At 51.1% G+C, this 11,948-nt stretch overlaps 1 non-coding gene across 1 annotated transcript; it reads left to right on the top strand.

The window, feature by feature from the left end:
• Window positions 1–10,356: 10,356 nt before the first annotated feature.
• LOC114812362 lies at window positions 10,357–10,494 on the top strand. Its single transcript, XR_003760018.1, has one exon. It is a non-coding gene; the product is annotated as a small nucleolar RNA SNORA7 (small nucleolar RNA).
• Window positions 10,495–11,948: the final 1,454 nt, after the last annotated feature.

The following is an 11,948-nucleotide window of genomic DNA, read 5'->3' as shown; positions in this document are numbered from 1 at the left end:
CGGAGGCAGGAGGAAGGTAGGGGAGCATCATGACAAGGGTTCGGGTCTGTGTCAGCCTCAACGATGCGTGAGGACCACTGGCCCTGGACCAGAGGGGCTCCCAACTCCTCTGGCCTTGGTCCCTGCAAACCCCAGAGCCAGCAGAACCTGGAAGGCCTGCTGGAGCCAGAAATGGGAAGCTGGTCAAACTCTGCACTCAGATGAAGCTGGTGGCTGCGAGGGGCTTGTGAGGAATCGAGGGGAGCTTTGGCCCCCTGAGTCCTGTCCAGATGGCGGGGCCTGTCCATGGACTCTCCTGATGCCTGCTCTTCCCAGCCCCGCCGAGGGTTGAGGATGGATTAGAGCCATCCCACCCGTGAGGGCAGACCCCTCGTGGCAGGGTGCCCGGTCTAGACAGGGACCACCCCTGAAACCTGGCCCGTGCCAGCCCGCAGCTCACCCGGGGCACAGCCGCCGGCCCCAGGCCTCGGCCGAGGAGCGCCCCCCCAGCCCCCGCTCTCCTCCTCCCCTTCCCCAGCAAATGACACCGCAAACTTCATCTTCCATTTTGCCCCAACTCCATTTGAAGCCCACAATGACGAGATGTTTTGTGGCCAGACCGGGGCTCTTTTGTTAAGCAAAGGCAGTGACCGTCCATTTAGCTGAAATAGCTATGGAGAGAGAGGAGGGGGAGAGAGAGAGAGACAGGGGGGAGAGGGAGAAGTGGGGGAGAGTGTGTGTCCACAAAGCCATTTGCTGTTTAGGTGTCAGAAATAAATTTTACCACTGGAGTCTGCAGCATCTGATTAGTGAATTATTCAGTTTGGATATTGCGTTCCCTCTGACCTCATTAGTAACCTCAAGGTGAGAGGGATGCATTAGAGTAACCGCCACGCTGTCACTGAGGAGCAGAGCGGGGCATTAAAATGGATTAAAGTGCTTTACCAAGAACTACAGCCCGACTCGTAAAAACAGCACGCTGTTAAACTGGCGCTCAGAAAATAAACAGGCCGGACAGAGGGGGAGATGAGGCTGAGCCAGAAGGCTAGGGAGAGAGGTTCAGAACTTGGCTGGGCTCTAGGGCAGAGAAACACCATAACCATAAGCCCATCGGTCATACCGTTATGGGTGATGGACCAGTGGTGTGTCCAGCTTGGGGTTCTGTCTCCAAATGGGGCACCGAAGGATGCTGGGAGGAACTAGATGTCAGTTCTCTTCCTGGACGTTCCTGCTCACGGGGTCAGGAAGGTGGTGTAGAGACCATTATCCCTAGAAGTGAGTCCATCTGAGAGCCGATAAATGCGATAATGATGGTATTTGTTAAGCGCTTACTATGTGTCAGGCTCTCTTCTAGGTGCTGCTAAAAATGTTGATAATATTTATTCAGCACTTACTAGAGAGTAAGCTCACTGTGGACAGGGAACATGCCTTCCAACTCCGTTATATTCTCCAAGCACTTAATACAGTGATCTGCATGCAGAAGGTGCTCACTAAATACCATTGATGAGGAAGGTGATGATGATGACGATGATGACATTGTGTGCTAAGAACTAGGGTAGAAACTAGAGAATCAGCAAGTTCCATACAGGACTCACAGTCTAGGAGGGAGGAGGACTGGATATTTAATTCCCATTTTACAAGAGGAGGAACAGAGAGGATAAGTAACTTCCCCCAGATCATGTGGCGGGCAAGTGACAGAGCTGGGACTAGACTTTCAGGCCTGTGATCTTTTCCCTAGCTCACGTTGCCTTCCCCCCGGACCTCTCCTGGCCAAGCAGTGACTCATTAAAGGAAAGATTCTTCTGATGTCTTTCCCCCACCATCCTCAGTGGCTACCCCACTGGTTGGGAATCTTGCAGAGCTGGGACTTTGGTTGTTTAAGTCCCTCGTCCCCATCCAAGCTGGAGGTCAGCTGGAAATTAGTCAGCAACCTGTATTTTTACCATCTTGTAGGCAGCAAATGTATCTACCGACTCCATTGTATTAAACTCTCCCAAGTGTTTAGTATAGTGCTCTGCACACAGTAAATGCTCAATAAATAATGATTTGTTTGTTTTATGGTACTCTTTAAGTGCTTACTCTGTGTCAAACACAGTTTTAAGCACTGGGATAGGTATAAGCCGATTAGGTCAGACACAGTCCCTGTCCCGCATGGAGATCACCATCAGAAGCAGGAGGGAGAACAGGTTTGTGAATCCCTATTTTATAGTTGAGGAAACAGGGGCAGAGAGAAGTTAAGAGACAGGGCCAAAGTCACACAGCAAGCAAGTGGTAGAGCCGGGATTAGAACGTAGGTCCTCTGACTCCCAGGCCCGTGCTTTTTCCACTAAGCCATCTTGCTCCTTGATTGATTGATTGAGTTCGTCTCACTTGACCTCACTCCCCCAACTTCACTTTGCCCCCGATGATCAGACACTGATCCCACCTGTGTAGCCTCGGCACCTGCCAGATCCCTTACTGCCCAGCATTGAAAATGGGAGGCATTACCCAGGCTCCAAGAGCAAGAAGCCTTAGAGTGGGGAGAGCAGGTGCTCTCTCTGGGTGAGCCCCTTTCAGGCCTCTGGCACCGGGACCGAGGTGTGACCCACTCACTGGGCCAAGACCATGTGGGAGATTTAACTAATCCTAGCCTGCTCTGGCTTGGGGGGGGACCAGACCCCTCTCTCCACTTCTATCCTACCCAAGCCTACATGGGGACAAGCCAACCTGTTATGCCAGTTACTCATCTTTGGTCGACACATGGACAACTTCCTCCCGGGAGGAACCGTGACACACGAAAGAACCTGGTTCTGAAAGCTGAGGTTTGGGGATTCAGGTGGTGTGGACCTGGCCCCGCTGCCCTGTCTATCACGGGGCGGCTGGAGCTCCGGGCTGGACGGAGGAGCCGGACGGAGGAGCCGGACGGGGGCTCCGCCACCCTCCCCATCCCCATTTCGTTCCAGATCCAGTCGGAGAGATGGGGCCGCTGGCCTCTTTTGTTTGCCATTGGCTGCTCCCTGGGGAAATGAACCCCCTGTTAGTGACCGGAGTGTTTGCTCTTGTTTGCTCAGCAGCAATTGTAAATGGACACTAAAAGGCTTTGTGGTTCATTGATGATCGAGTTCCTCCCCACCTCATTCTTCATCCGTTTCTTGGGAGAGCCACAAAGCTTACCTCCTCCTCCCCCATCCTCCCCTCGAGTCCCCCAACAAACCCTCCCCCAAGATTACCCGCGCCCTGCTCTGGGTCCTAAACTCTGCCACCGTGGTGGCCTGAGATCCTGGCGTTGCTTAGCACTGAGGGCCAGGGGCTTTGGGAGTGAGTTGGCATTGTGCGATGACTCATAATGAAGACCTCCCACCCCCGCGCTAGTCTTCCTCACGTATCCTTGACCCACCTCCACCCACCCCTTACTCATCCCGTCTTCCTTCATCCAGATAACCGGGCTACTTGGGTCAAAGGTCCCGGCACCTTCAGCAGGATGGGGAGGGTCTAACTCACCCTCCAGAACGGCCACCCATACTCACAATGGCTTCCAAGCACCTGACCGCTGGTAATTTCTGCTTCTCTCCACCAGTCTCTCTGCCTTTTTCTTTTCTCCTCCATGCCTCTGAGCCCGGGACTCCTTCCAGAGCCTGGAGCCCATGATAATGACGATGAGTTAATTTAGCCACAGCCTCCAGGGCCCTATTTCCCTTTGCTGGCACCAAAAATCCACTTGTGACCCCTGGCCGATGTGTTCCGGGGAAGGGAGGAGATAGAGAGGGGAGGGACCCAGGCCACTGGCAGGGGACTTGCCTTTGCATAGGGTCTTACCTGTTTCTCTCTACCACACATGCTCATGTCATGTGTGTTCATGTGTGCTCATGCCACACCTACTTATGAGACTGTTGGAATTAGCTGGACCTCAGAGAACTGGGCTTCTCAATTCTCCTAGAGGTGTGTGAGCTCTCACCACCGCTAGATCCGGGGTACTGTGTTTAGCAAAACGTGCAGTGGGTTGTCTCAGCCCAACCCTACAATATTAAACTCCTTGTGGACAGGAATCGTGTTTTTATTTCTTCCCCAGTTCCTCAGACACAGTGTTCTGATGGCCCACAAGAGTACAGGACAGCCTTTCACTGACTCCCCTCATGGTACCGGACAGGGACCAGCCAGAAACAAGATTCTCTGGTATTACACTGGGTGAACAGCCACCCTATACAAGTTGGTCAACCCTTCTTGATACAGAATTTGGGATGCACAGCCTTAGTGGGTTCTCCCAGCAAGGAGGTGTTGATGTCAATTATGTGCACAGACAGCAGCAAATTTGAGTTTGTGGGGAAGGACCGATCGCTCTTAGGGACAGATGGACTCCAAAATTCAGCCTGGGAAAGTGTTAGGGGCTCCTCTGAGTCCACTGCCAAACCTTACTTATTGGAGGTTTCTATAAGACTGTAAATTCTTTGTGGGCAGGGAACATGTCTACTAACTCTCCTTTCTTGTACTGTCAAAACTCTGCCCTTGGTAAGCACTCAATAAATGTGATTTATCGATCGATCGATTGATTTATTGCTTACCCTGAGCTCCCAGCCAGTAAGGGGCTGATCAGAGCCAGACATGGCCCATGGGGCTCTCACTGCCCCCATGACCTCCTCCTGGTTCTGATCCCCTCTGAGCCCGCTCAGCATCCACTCGGTTCTCTGCCTAAGGCCTCTGGCAGGGGGTGGGGTAAACACCCAAAGATAGAATGAACTTTGAGGGTATCTCTCCCTGTGCCCCATCTCTATTTCTCCCTCTCTCTCAGGAAGACACAGGCCTCTGTCCTAGGCTGAAACTCTTCCTCCACTCCTGTCCCAAGTCTCTAAATGGGTTGCTCACGGTTCTGCGGGCGTTGCCTTCATCCCATATACAATGCCATGGTGCCCCAGGAAAATTCTACAGGCATATTTACTGAGCGAGGAAATAGAAAAATGGCATTTCTGACCCACCCACTCCCCTTTCCCCATCTCCATCACAGCATATGCCTTTGAGACTGCCACCATTCTGGTTCTGATGTGACTTCCACTGTAAGTTCACCCAGGGGATGGTAGTAGTAGGGACAGGAAGTGAAGGATTTGAATGAACTTCAAGCCCTTCCCTTCTGCCTTTCCCACCCATCCAGAGAGAAAATGCTGGGTCTCCCAGTAGTCCTCCCCAACCTTTTTCCTTCCATTTGCGCAGGAGAGAAGCTTCCTTTATCAATGATAATTATCTTTTTCTTCCCCAGTGAAGACACACAAAGAAGGGAGTGAGAGAGTGTGTGTGCATGTTTATGTGTGTGTTTTCCATAGCTGCGAGAAGGGAATTTTTTTTCCTCTCTTCTGTGAGGACAGGCCCTGTAGAGAGGGTGGAGTAATTGTGTGTATGTGTGTGTGTGTGTGTATGTGTGTGTTTGTAGGGGGTGGGGGGAGAGTTGGAGGAGGAAGAGGAAGAGAAGAAGGAGGAAGTGGACAAAAAGAAAAAGGAGGAAAAGGAAGAGGAGGAGGAGGAAGAAGTGAATGATAAGGAGGAAGTGGAGGAGGAGGAGGAAGTGGAGAAGGAGGAGGAAAAGGGAGAGGGAGAGAAGCAGAGGAAAAGGAAGAGGAAGAGGAGGAAAAGGAGGAATAGGAAAAGGGAGAGGAGAAAGAGGAGGAGGAAGTGAATGAGGAGGAGAAAAGGAGGAGAAAGAGGAGAATAAGGGGGAAGTGGAGAAGGAAGAGGAAGAGGAGGGGCGTAGCTCAGGGTGGGGACCCACGCCTCCCTGTTTCATTCTATTTTGGCCCATTTCTCAACGGCATCATCTGTTCTGCCTGGATCTTTGCTCTACTCAGAGTGGCAAAGCTCCTCTCCACTTTCTCTTGCCTTAACTCCTCTTAGAGTTCCATCTGTTCAGGGCTTTATCTTGGGCTTTTCCTTGGAGCATAAACAGCCTCTTCTCTTTGTTCTTCACACAGGTTCTCTCCCGCTCACACACACACACATCTGCAAGCCCACCAACACACGAGGTGTGAGCACATGACACACACAGAGCAAGCACATGCAGGTGTTCACACTCAGGGGCTCCCACTAACAGCTCTAGGTTCTGAGGAGTCAGGACCACCGTGGAGCCGAGAACCCAGGAGTCCCGATCCCTCAGTCTTCCATCCTGGAAACTTTCTCTGGAGAGGAACAGTGAGGAGACGAAGGACTCCTCTCCCTCTCTCCACTCCCTGGGCTGGGCGAAAGCTGTGTGGGAAAGACTCTGGGGTTGGGGCCTTTTTGGAGAAGAAGTCAAGGGGCAGGTTGAGGCTTCATGTCATCGCAAACTTGGCTCACTTGTGATCTGGGCATTGTGAGAAAGGAGCAGATAGAGATTGTAGCCCACTTTAATTCATTCATTCAATTCATTCAATTGTATTTATTGAGCGCTTACTGTGTGCAGAACATTGTACTAAGCGCATGGAAAGTACAATTTAATTAATGTTGGTATTTGTTAAGTGCTTACTATGTGCCGAGCACTGTTCTAAGCACTGGGGAAGACATAGGGGAATCAGGTTGTCCCACGTGGGGCTCACAGTCTTAATCCCCATTTTACAGATGAGGGAACTGAGGCACAGAGAAGTTAAGTGACTTGCCCACAGTCACACAGCCTACAAGTGGCAGAGTCGGGATTCGAACTCATGAGCCCTGACTCCAAAGCCCGTGCTCTTTCCACTGAGCCACGCTGCTTCTCAACAAATTTAGCAACAAAGAGAGACAATCTCTGCCCACAAGGGGCTCACAATCTAGAAGGGGGAAGACAGACTTCAAAACAAGTTAACAGGCATCAATAGCATCAATATAAATAAATAGAATATAGATACATGTACATCAAAACAAGTAAACAGGCATTAATTATAAGTAAATAGAATTATAGATATGTACATGTATACACAAGTGCTGTGGGGCAGGGTGGAGGGTAAAACAAAGGGAACCAGTCGGGGCTATGGGAAGGGGAGGTGGAGCTGAGGTAAAAAAAAAGAGAGGCTTAGTCTGGGGACTTAATGGTAAACTGCTATCTACTTAGTTGTACTCTCCCATGTACTTAGTACAATTTTTTTTGCACCCCAAGTACTAAAGAAATACCATTGATTGATTGATTGATTGATTGTAAGAGTGAGTTGGAAGGAGGGTAACTTAACCCTCTGAGGGAATACACTACAGGAGATCCACCTGACCTGAAACTCCCACCTCCTCCATCTATACCAGACCGGCCCTCTTCCCACCTTCAAAGCCTTATTAAAATCACATCTCATTCAAGAGGGCTTCCCTGATTAAGCCCCCTTTTCCCTTCCTCCCTCTCTTTTCTCCATCTTCTGCACTTGAATCTGTGCCCTTTGGGTATTTGGTCTTTCTCCCACCCTCAGCCCCACAGCACTTAAGTATGAATCTTAAATTATATATTATAAATGTATTTATATATTAATTGGTTAAGCATTTATTATGTGCCGGGCATTGTACTAAGCACTGGGGTAGATACAAGCTAATCAGGATAGACACAGTTCCTGTCCCATGTGGGGCTCACAGTTTTAATCCCCATTTTACAGATGAAGAAACAGACGCCCAGAGAATTGAAGTGACTTTTCTTAATGTTGGTGTTCCCCTTTAGACTGTAGGTTAATTGTGGGCAAAGAAAGTTTCTGCTAACTCTGCTGTACTCTCACAAGTGCTTAAAACAGTGATCAGTAAATACCATGGATTCCTGATTTGACCAGATATCTCTCCCAGGGTTTAATACTGTGCTTGACATGGAGTAAGCATTTAAATACCACAACTATCGTTATTATCTTTCTCCCTATGTCCCTTTGCACTTCCCACAGTGTCTCTACCTCCTAGAGCCCCACCCTGTAAACCCCTTCCTCTGTAACCCTGGCCCTCCCTTGCCACCCACTGCCACCAGCTTCTGACCAGGAGCCAGAGTGGCAGAGGTCTCAAGGCTCCAGGCCAATGGGGTGGCAGGGGGTGGCGCTCGAAAACTGGATGGGGCCCGACTCTGGAGTCCAGTGGCAGCTGGGCCAGCAGAGACTCCGGAGGGGGATGCAATGGCTGTGGAAAGAGGTGGGGGCTGCAGGGTCCTCGGAGAAATGCACTAGACTCAGGCAGACTGTCTAGTGACATTTATATGTTATGCTACATGTCTGATGCGCCACAATTAGTGACACCTGTGTGTCCAGGAGGGGACGATGACCACTTCTGGACAGCCGAATGTCCAAAATGGCTCTGTCCCTGGCCTTGGTTCTCCACCCCTTGAGGTCCTCTGCCTGAGCCTGCTCCATTCTGCTTTCCCTTGTCCGGCCCCACTCACTTCTCCCAAGCTTCCCACCTCAGTTTCTGGCCCTCATCCCCCTCAGCATCACAGTCAGGGATCTCACGTTGTCTGCCCATGTCTGGGGAGAGCAGTAAAGACTGGTTCTGGATGGGAAGGAGGCAACAAGGGTCACATCTCCACCCTTCTGCAGTAGTAAGCTCGGAGATGAGGAAGTTTTAAATAATGAAGACAACAGAGCAGGAGGCCGCTGCTTAACTCTCCCTCTCTGAAAGCCTTCCCGGGAGACTGAAGAACAAAGTAGCTTCCAGTGTCCGGAGTGCACTCCCTCTCCGCTCCAACCCCCTGGAGGGACAGAAGCCTCTGGAGGAGGTCTTAGGGGCATGGTGACTCGCAGAGAAGGGGACAGGGAGTCAAAGGCAGATGCATCAGCCAGATAAGGGGGTGAGGCAAAGCCTGAGGGCCTGGATTCTGCAAGAGGTGGAAGCAATAAGGAAATGCAGGTGGGGGCCCGGAGGTAGAGGTGGGGTTGGGAAACTGACTGGGAGAAATCAATCAGTCAATCACTGATTTTTATCAAATGCCTTCTAAGGGCTTGGGAGAGGCCAACAGAAGCCAAGCCCACTTTCCCTTCCCTCCGGGAGCTTGTAATTCAGGGTCCGGGCCACAGATCTACATCCTCTAGACTGAAAGCTCCTTGTGGGTGGGGAATGCGTCTCCTGACCCCAGTGATATTAATAATAATGATTATGGTAGTTGTTAAGCGCTTACTGTGTGCCAGGCACTGTATTCAATCCTGAGGTGGATAAAAGCAAATCAGGTTGGAGAGTATCCCTGTCTCAAGTGGGACACATGGTCTCAAGCCCCATTTTACAGGTGAGGTAACTGAGGCCCAGAGAAGTGAAGTGACTTGCCCAAGGTCACACAGCAGTACAGTGGCAGAGCCAGGATTAGAACCCACACCCTTCTGACTCCCAGGCCTGTGCTCTATCCACTACACTCTGTTATAATGCATTTTTTCCAAGGGTTTATTACAGTCCTCTGCACTAAGCGTGGTAAGCATTCAATAAATAAGATTTATTTATTGATTGGTCTGAACGGTGATTTAAGACAAATTTACTAATTTGTCTGATTTCATTTAGAGTCACCCAGCAATGACGTCCTTATCCCCAGCCTCTGTCCCTGGCCATCTTGCAGCCCGGAGAAACTACCGACGGGGATTTAGCGGGTCTTTGCAGAGTCCGCCGCTGTCCTGCTGGGTTCACGGAGGCTTCCAGAGACATCTGAGGTGGACGATGCCCAAGTTGGGGACTTGGCAGGGGGGCGGAAAGGGTCCTTCCACTTTCTTTTCAGATGTTGATGAGCAGAGGGGGCAGTTCAGGGGTCCAGAATACGGCAAACTCCCAAGCCCTGGGAAGTGTCCCATCCTCTGGAGAAGCCTGCCATTAAGAGCTTCTCCCTTGGGCCTTCCTTCCAGGCCAGGCGCATTGTCAGGAGTGGGTCCCCAGGGGCTCCAGCCTTGGGGATGGAAGCTTGATGGGAGGGAGGGGCACCAGCAGAGGAGGGACAAGGAGAGAGGAGAGCAGAGAATAGGTGCTTAACAAATACCTTAAAAAAGTGGCCCTGAGGTGTCTCTGAGAGGAGAGGGAGGGGCCCAGGGAGACACACCTGGTCTTGGGGGCTGCGGGGAACTGGGCAGGTGGAATGCACAACTACTCTGAGAAGCAGTGTGGCTCAGTGGAAAGAGCCCGGGCTTGGGAGTCAGAGCTCATGGGTTTGAATCCTGGCTCTGCCACTTGTCAGCTGTGTTGACTGTGGGCAAGTCACTTAACTTCTCTGTGCCTCAGTTCCCTCATCTGTAAAAGGGGGATGAAGACCGTGAGCCTCAAGTGGGACAACCTGATTCCCCTGTATCCCCCTCAGCGCTTAGAACAGTGCTCTGCACATAGTAAGCGCTTAACAAATACCAACATTATTATTATTACTCTGCTTGTGCATATGCCCTCTGGATTCCTATTAGACTGTAAGTTCCTTGTGGGCAGGGAATGTGTCTATCAGCTCTGCTGTATTATACTCTTCCAAAATCTTAGTATAGAGCTCTGCACACGGTAAGCCCCCTCCCAGGGTCGCACCTGGAGAGTTTCCAGTAGTCTACCAGCCTCGGCTACTGGAGGGAGAGTCAAGCGGAGGCCTACCCGTTCCATTCCTAGCTTGGGCAGTGGCTAGCGAGTGGAAGGCAAGCTGCTACAAGTCAAAACTCATCTGCAGAGGCATGGGAGAGACTCAAGGGTGGAGACTCGAGTTTACTGCGTGGAAGGAGGCAATGGTAAACCACTTCTGTATTTTGGCCAAGAAAACTCTACGGATACATTACCGGGAACGATTGCAGGTGGAGAGCAGGGCATTCTGGGAGAGATGTGTCCGTGGTGTCGCTATGGGACGGCAACAACTCGACGGCACAGGACATGACAAGAGACGGTAAGTGCTCAGTGAACACTACTGATTGATCGACTGATTGATTGTAAGCTCCCGGTGGGCAGAGAACATGCCTAACAGTTCTGTTGTACCGTGCTCTCCCACGCACTTAGTAGGGTGTTCCACAGAGAGTAGATGCTCTGAAAATACAAGTGATTGATTAATTAGGTTGTAAGCTCCTTAAGGATGGGGGCAATGTCTTCTACTTTAATTGTCCATCCCCTAGTCCCTTTGGGGAGTGCTTGAAGCCCAGCAAGTGCTCATTAAATACTGATGATGAGGATGATGCGGATTGGTCAGAAACTCCTGCCACCCAACAGAGGAATTCCTGAAGCCAAACCCGCAACCTCACCGAGTTAATATTGTAGAAAGATCCTGAAGCCTCTTCCTCAATTTCAAACTTAGCTTCTCCACCCCTCTCCCAACCGCCAATTCCATCCCCTTAACTATCTAGTTGTAGAGAAGCAGCGTAATAGAGCAAGGTCCTGGAAGTCAGAAGGACTTGGGTTGTAATCCCGTTTCCACCACTTGTCTGCTGTGTGACCCTGGGCAAGTCACTTCATTTCTCTGTGCCTCAGTTGTAAAATGGGGATTAAGACTGTGAGCCTCATGGGGGACAGAGACTGTGTCCAACCTAATTAGATTGTATTTATCCCCTGCTTAGCGTGGTGCCTTAACACATACCTTGAAAAAGGGCAGCTGGGGAGAGAGGGGCAGGGTTCCTTTCTTGCTTCCAGCTTGGACAGTGCATTCATCTCTTCTGGTATCCCTTTGGGCAGGGAACGTGTCTGTCGGCTCCGTTGCATTATACTCTTCCAAACTCTTAGTACAGGCCTCTGCCCACACTAAGCGCTCAATAAATACTGTTGATTGCCTGAATGCTTGTAAGCTCCTGGTGGGCAGAAAACATGTCCATCGGCTCTGTTTTGGCAAGCAAAGAGTGCTTAATAAATGCCATCATCATCATCATCACTGGTGTTCAAGGATGACCGGGGGTGACCAGGCCCCCTGCGTTCACCGGGTTCAGTGAACCTGAGCGGTAATGAAGGGAGGGGATTGGTGTTGGGGGGGGCAGGTGGAGGGAGGGTGGAAGGAGAGCTGCAGCAGCAGCAGCAGGAGGGTGGTCGTCAGCAGGGCCTTCCCCTTCCCAGTTTCCCGGCGTGGCCAGCAGGTGGGACTAGATTCCTCCGAGCTCCGCTGCACTGCGCGGTTCCCGCTCATCTCGGCCCAG

This window comes from Ornithorhynchus anatinus, chromosome 5 (assembly GCF_004115215.2).
Source record: "Ornithorhynchus anatinus isolate Pmale09 chromosome 5, mOrnAna1.pri.v4, whole genome shotgun sequence".
Lineage (NCBI taxonomy): Eukaryota > Metazoa > Chordata > Mammalia > Monotremata > Ornithorhynchidae > Ornithorhynchus > Ornithorhynchus anatinus.
The sequence above is the reverse complement of the archived record's forward strand: the minus strand, read 5'-3'. Positions and strand labels throughout refer to the sequence as shown.